The 6424-nt window shown below is 35.8% G+C and overlaps 1 protein-coding gene across 1 annotated transcript in view; it reads left to right on the top strand.

The window, feature by feature from the left end:
* Positions 1-223: 223 nt before the first annotated feature.
* MEF2C (myocyte enhancer factor 2C) overlaps positions 224-6424 on the top strand; it is a 158667-nt gene continuing 152466 nt past the window's right edge. The window contains exon 1 of the mRNA XM_043514468.1: positions 224-391. The gene's annotated coding sequence lies outside the window, so the exon portion shown is untranslated. The remainder of the gene's footprint in view (positions 392-6424) is intronic.

Below are 6424 nucleotides of genomic sequence, written 5' to 3'. Positions count from 1 at the left end.
TTTTGATATTTTCCATTTGAACTTGCAGCATACTTTGTGGGGACAGTAATTTTGTGTTCTTTTGCCAGCGCTGACAAAGGTCTGGTTGTCAGTGATACCTTTTACAGCTAAATTTACTCTAGAGTGACAGGAGCAGGTGCACCTAGGCCTGCCAGACACTTGTGCACAGGGATCACACATCTTACAGGTCAACAACTAAAAGGGAAAAAGCTTCTGTCTTCATAGTAGAGGGTGAGTGAGGCAAACACAGCCCAAACTGGGGGGTTTCTCTTCAAAGCCAGCTGGTCTGGCTTTATTCTACAGGAATTTTTTTACCTGTCAGTTTGGTCAACGAAGCCCTCAGCAGGTGCTGACGGGTACAACTTCCTGGAGAAGCAGAAGAAGGGCACTGGTGAGTTTTAATAGACAAAACAATGAAAAAATAATTTAAGTCTTTAAAGCTGATCCGCTCTCTACAAAGAGCTAATACCTGTCTTCCAGAATCATAGCTCAGACGTCAAAATTTTTTTGACTGAAAATAGATAAGCTCTGTAGCATGCTTCACATTCTGTTTCATGTGGTACTTTACTGTAATTTCTTTGTCCGGGAAAGGTTTCTTGAAAGTGAAGGATTTAGTTGATTTCTTTTAAACTGTTTCTTCTAAATCTGAACGCAAAGGACCTTTAGGATTACATACAGAACAACTTAGGAACATTTGCAGCCAGCAAACATGGCTGATCATACTCTTTTCTCTAAATGCAAATTGTTTCTTAAAAAATCATTACCCTTTTCATTTCTAATGAGATAAGATGACTTTTGTTTGTAGAATTCTCTCTGTATTAGTAGCTTAATTTGACATTCAAATGCCTTAAAAACTCCATATGAACACCATGATGGGTTAACTATACAATAAAAAGAGAGTGAATTAAAAAAAAACTTGAAATAATTTTAAAAAATAGTTTACATTCAAAGGGTAACCATATGAAACAGTTGTTGATTTCATTGGAGTAAGAAGTCAGATCATGAAGCAAAGGCTTTGTGGAAGTATTTTCTTTGCACGGAGCTTTTTAAATGTACAGTTAGTTTGCACAATGTTTAGATTTATGAGTGTATGTGGGGGGCAATGGGGAAGGGAACTGGGAGGAAAGGGGATGGAATAGGGATATTTTTCCAAGACAATAAGATTTTAATTAAAGTGAAAACATGGGGGAAATTAGTCCACATGTTAAAACATATTTTTAAATGTTTTTATTATGAATTTCTATTTCAAGAACTCATCCTTTTAACTTTGCTTCACAGCAATTCTTACAAACTGTTGTATTAAATGGAAAACATTTATTTTAACAAGTAAGCAAACAGAAAACTTGAAGATGAAGATTATACATAGTGAACATATGAAACCATTTATCCAACCAAATTCCATATTCACAAGTCACATGCACATAAAAGGCACAAAAGTAAAACAAAAGCACCGGGGGCATGCTTAAATAAACAATTATATAACTTCTATATTGGAGATTACTTGAGTGTGAAAATATGAATGATTTACCAGGACAGGGGAGCTGAAGCTGGGATGGAACACTAAAATTTAAAGATTCCACATTAGTGAATTTTCTCAGACATAGGGTGACCAAATGCCCCATTTTTAAAGGGTCAGTCCCATTTTTTGGGACTTTTTCTTATATAGGCGCCTATTACTCCCCACTCTCATCCCGTTTTTTCACAGTTGCTATCTGGTCACCCTACTCAGACACAAAGCCTGATCCTGAACTGTTACATTCAATGAGAGTTTTGATCCGAATGGAGCTGGATCAGGCCCTTAATCTTTGTCTGTCTTATTCACTTTGGAACACAAGCCAACGCAACTTTATGGACCATGCTGTGTTAAAACCAATTAATTGTTCTTATGACAAGAATATTCTGTGGTTTGTTAGATGGACACAGAAGGGCTGTAGAATGTACAATACTTGATTAAAAATAAATAGTAACACCATAAATGTAAATAATATTTTTTTCAAATTAATATTGATAATGAAACAACTTATGAGATGCAAAAGAAACTTTTGCTGAATACCAAAGCTCTGGGGTTCCTCTGAAATAAGAATAAATCTGTAGAGCATTGCTTTTTCATATACCATATTTTTAAAATACAAAAATCTCACTATCAAATGCCTTATACGTCCATTAAATTCCAGCACTGTTAAATTATAAAAAGGTAAATATGTAATACATGTAATTCCTAGAGTAAATCTGAAATAAGTACATATTATATTAGCTAAGCACTGGGCACAACCTTTGGTTTAAAACTTATTTTGATAGGCTATCGTTTCCTCAGCACTACACTGTATTGATCCTAGAGCCCTGGTTACAGCAATTAATGTGACTAAGTCCGAGATAATTTCATTAAACTCGTAACAGAGTTTAATAGAGTTGGTCTGTAACTCAATTCATTTAAAAAAAAATCTTTTATTTAGTCCCTTTTGTTAAATACAACTTCACTAGAGAACAGTTCGCTTTTTGGAATGATGATTAGGCTGTACACGATGCAAAGTAGAGATTTCAGATTAGATACAATTCATACAATCAAATTCAGGATAATTAATTATCCTTATTTGGTCATTGTGCTTGTAATTTCTCCAATCAACAAATTTAAACACAGTAAGAATACTAAATGAAATTCTGAAATATTTCTATTAAATGTAATTTGGTGATTAAATGCTGAGTGATAAAAATCCTGTTCTCATTGAAGTCAATAAAAGTTTTTCTATTGTCTTCAAAGGAACAGAATCAGGCCCTACAATCTGGAATATTGAATACATTCATTTATTACTGCCCCACCTATTTCTTAAGAACTAAGTACCCAACACTCACCTTGACCTGAGTTATATGCTTTGTAAAATATTGTTGTTTATTCTGCAGCTATTTTTTAAAATCTTTCCACAAACTACAAACTACTTCAGCTTTCAACCACATGTTTGTCTTTTCCAATAAATCCAAAACTTTAGTGTCAGGAAGACAATTATATTTGTTATTCCATAGTGCATGTAAATATAAATGTGTTCTAAACATAAAGCTTTTGCAAAAAGTACAACAGAGTGAATATATGTTGTGTTCTTCAAAAGTTAATGTAAAGCTTTTCAAATCAGAGCTGAATGGTATTTTGTGCCTTGTTCTCCTCTCATTTGAACAGATGTAAATCAGAACTCCACTATAGTTAATGCAATTATACTGGTTTAAAACTGGTGCAATTGAAAAAAGAATTAAACCCAGTAGCTTTATATTTTGTCTAATTAGCTTTTTTATTAATGCACATTTAACTTATCCTCATGTAAAATTTCAATTATCTCTGAAATAATACATTTACATAGCATTTTTTTCTTTATATTGTGAAAAAGTACCTTCTTAGCCCCCTAAATGGATATTAAAATGTTTTCTATGTAAACCTATAGAGCCCAATCCTCCAGTTTTTTTCTTAGTAAAAATTCCCACTGAGTTCATAGGACACTGGACCAAATCCTGCTCCTCCACTTAAAGCCGCAGTAAAAGAGCTTTACTCATAGGACCATATGGATGTTAGAGGGTGGTAGAGTATGGAATCCTCCTGCCTGTAAGCCTATTGGCTGCACATGGAGCAGCTGCTTAGCTTGGGTGCTTTTACTCCAGGACTAGAGTAGTGGCTATGGACTACTGTGCAATTGAAGTCACACTGACCATGCCCCTACCTCCCCCTTGACCTACCCACAATTTCCTGATACAATCCCATCACAAAGCTGCCATAGTGCTTGGCTCCACTGTGCAAAATGGGACACTAGAGCCCCCTGGGTGGCCTCTCTGCTGACTGCCCCGTCCCCATACTGAGCAGAAATACAGCATTTCTGTTGTTCACTGGGTCTTCTTCTCCTGAATATATACTGCAAAATGCAATCCATGTATACTAATATTCATTCCAAGAGAAGCAGCTAGCACGACGAGGCCAATACCAAAAATTCCATTTATGATAAGACAAACAACAGAAACTTTTAGAAAAGAAAACAACTTCTAAAAAGTGCAATGTGCTCAATGTTTAAATCTAAAAGCAGCAGATTCTAAACTCAAGTTCAATATATACAGCTTGGGAAGGATAAGTGCATATATTCAAAGGTGAGTACACAGTTGCAGTTCACTGGAATCACCCTAAGTAACTTTACAGATTGAATAAAATAGTCAATGGCCATTTTGTTCAGGCATACGTAGATACAATCTTTCTCTATTTATACATATACAAGGTGTGCATATTGTGCAATTGATAAATGAAGCTGACCCCAGCATTGATATGGTTGATATACTGACAGCATCAGCCAACGAAAAATAAAATAAAATTCAACCAAGATGTCTAACCACTGATAAACAAACCTTTATGAATCTTTGCTCTCTTAAAAACTCAGTTTTTCCCTCATTAATTCTTCTCCTTGAGTCTTTAATGACTGAAGAAAAAAGGCATTAAAGAATATGACAATCATATAAATGTCTAGCTTTATTATGTCTGCACTATTTGTTCTTTCTGCTTGATTCTATCAAATGATGGCAGGACATTGTAATACCCAATAGCAACATCCATTGGCAGCTCTTGCTCTAATAACCATCAACCTGTCCCAATTTGAAATCATTAGAGAAAATATTACCAATAGACGTTATATCCTTGAAGTCTAGTACTAGCATCAGTATCATCCAATAATAATACTAAAAATCAAGAAAGAACCTACAAGTCACAGCAAAAGCCTTGAGTATTAAAATAATCAATCAACGAGCCTTCAGTCCTTCCAATGCTTCCAGTGTTCAGGAGGCACCTGAATCTTTTGAAAGTTATTAGTAGTATCTGGCCTGATTCTGCAGTCTCACTTAGACAAAACTTGTGTTCAGTTCAATGGGGAATTTTGCCTGAATAAGGACTGCAACATTATGTCCATACTAATTCCATTTTTATAATGTGTCCTTTTCATTCTATCTCAACCAGTTAATTATTTGGAACTCTACCACTAAACTTTTGATAACATTTTAGGGCCCAGTCCTGTGGTCCACATATATGCATAACTCTCACCAATGTAAGAGGTTGTTTTGTAATCTTTGCTGTGGAACACATGGAAGTTATAATAGGTGTGCATCCTGCTTAAGGCAAAGAGACTCTTCCTACCTCTAGTGTGGCAACCACAAAAGAGCTCCCAATCCGTCACCTCTGTGAAGAGAAAACCTGGTCCTTAACCAAAACCCCTTTAATCCAGCAATACTCCTCACAGATCCCTTCACCGAGCCAGGGTCCCTTCTCCCATCCATAGTCATTTGACTCCCTCCTCAATCTACCTTCAACCCAAACATGAATATCTAGTATCCAATAGGTCCTCCCCATAGAACCACAGCCAACAAATCATACAGCTTCCTTCCACTCCAGTCGCTGTTCTCCATTCCTCACTCTTCCATCCCACTCATGGCTAAAAAGGTCAGCCAAGTGTCCCCCATAGATATTGAAGGACAAGGAACTGGCAAGCCATTGCTCTCTCAGCCCTTTGAAGATATTTAAAGGTAAAGCTGGAGCTTGTTAGGGAGAGGGGAATCCCAGAGGGTGAGGCATAAAACTCATCCAGAGATCATACTGTTTGGAGTATCGTGATAAATTTGAAGTTCATAATGAAACCCAAACTTTTGGGGCCAGCTCTTTAGCTGATGTAACTCAGTATAGCTCCATCAAAGTCAATGGTGCTACACTGAGTTACACAAGCTAAGAATCTGACCTGTGGTTATTATTAATTCTTATTATTATTATTATTATTTTATAGCATCCAAAAGGCTTCTACGTGTTTCACACAAGAAACAGAAAAACATGGCCCCTGCCCCAAAGAGCATCTAATCTACATTTTAGAGGAGACACGAGTTTGGGTGATTAATAGAGAGAGAGGCAAAGAGGGAAAGTCTTACAGCAGTAATCATGTAGTTGTTACTCAGTTTGGGAATGTATACATCTTGGTTGTTTTGTAAAGATCTGTTTGTTTTTAATAACATAATAAAGATAAAGATAGAAGTTAGTGAATAGTAACTCACTTCTTGTGGTAATGGTGGAAAAAGTGAAGTTTTAGGAAGAGTTTAAATGTGATTAGGGTGATGTCTTGGTAGACCAGTTAATCTAACAACTTTCAATTTATATTTAAAAGATTCATTTGAGATAAAGAAAAAGAATCAAAGCCTTCTGTCACATGTTCCTCACTTAAGACACAATTTCAACAGTCTTCTTTATCAAAAACTGAATTTCCAATGATTTCTATCATACTAGAGAACCGGATTAGTTTTCTTTGATTGGCTTATACAGACATTCACAATGTTGTATCTCAAACATTTCTGAAGGTCATATGTCATCTGCCCAGCTTTGTGTTTCCTTATGAAAGATTTTCAGACCTATAGCAAGATGTGGACCAAA

The sequence above is a fragment of the Dermochelys coriacea genome, chromosome 5 (genome assembly GCF_009764565.3).
Source record: "Dermochelys coriacea isolate rDerCor1 chromosome 5, rDerCor1.pri.v4, whole genome shotgun sequence".
Lineage (NCBI taxonomy): Eukaryota > Metazoa > Chordata > Testudines > Dermochelyidae > Dermochelys > Dermochelys coriacea.
The sequence above is the reverse complement of the archived record's forward strand: the minus strand, read 5'-3'. Positions and strand labels throughout refer to the sequence as shown.